The sequence below is a fragment of the Poecilia reticulata genome, linkage group LG2 (assembly GCF_000633615.1).
Source record: "Poecilia reticulata strain Guanapo linkage group LG2, Guppy_female_1.0+MT, whole genome shotgun sequence".
NCBI lineage: Eukaryota > Metazoa > Chordata > Actinopteri > Cyprinodontiformes > Poeciliidae > Poecilia > Poecilia reticulata.
Window position 1 is genome coordinate 19,387,686 of NC_024332.1, and position 519 is coordinate 19,388,204.

Sequence of the window (519 nt, forward strand, 5' to 3'; positions counted from 1 at the left end):
TTCCTTTTCAGCTTTTCAGCCAGCAGAGCAGCAGAACTGCTGCTTCTCGTGACTCCTTTCAAAATAAGATAGCATCATAGTGGTGAAAACATCTGCAGCCAGAATCTCATTCTCTGCTCAAGTTCTACAAATGAACACAAACGAACAAATAAAATAAAATAAAATAAAATGTTAATGGATTTGTCTTCCTCTTGTGGAAGAAAGATGAACTGCAGCTTTAGTTTATCAAGAAACCATGAGATTTTCGGGACAGAATTTCGCGAAAATAATTGTTTTTTTCTAATATAGTTAGAAAAAAAATCTAAATATATTAGAGAATTAGTCTCAAATTAGGGAATGTGAGACTATATGAAGTACAAAATAKAATTTTAATAAATAAAGCACAATCTGAAGCCAAAACAACATTTATATTTGTATTTTTAAGGAATAAAACTTATTTATCAAAGAAAACATGATCACTTATTTATCATGTTCCTTATTCTACACACATGAATGACATGTACATGATGCCGATAATCT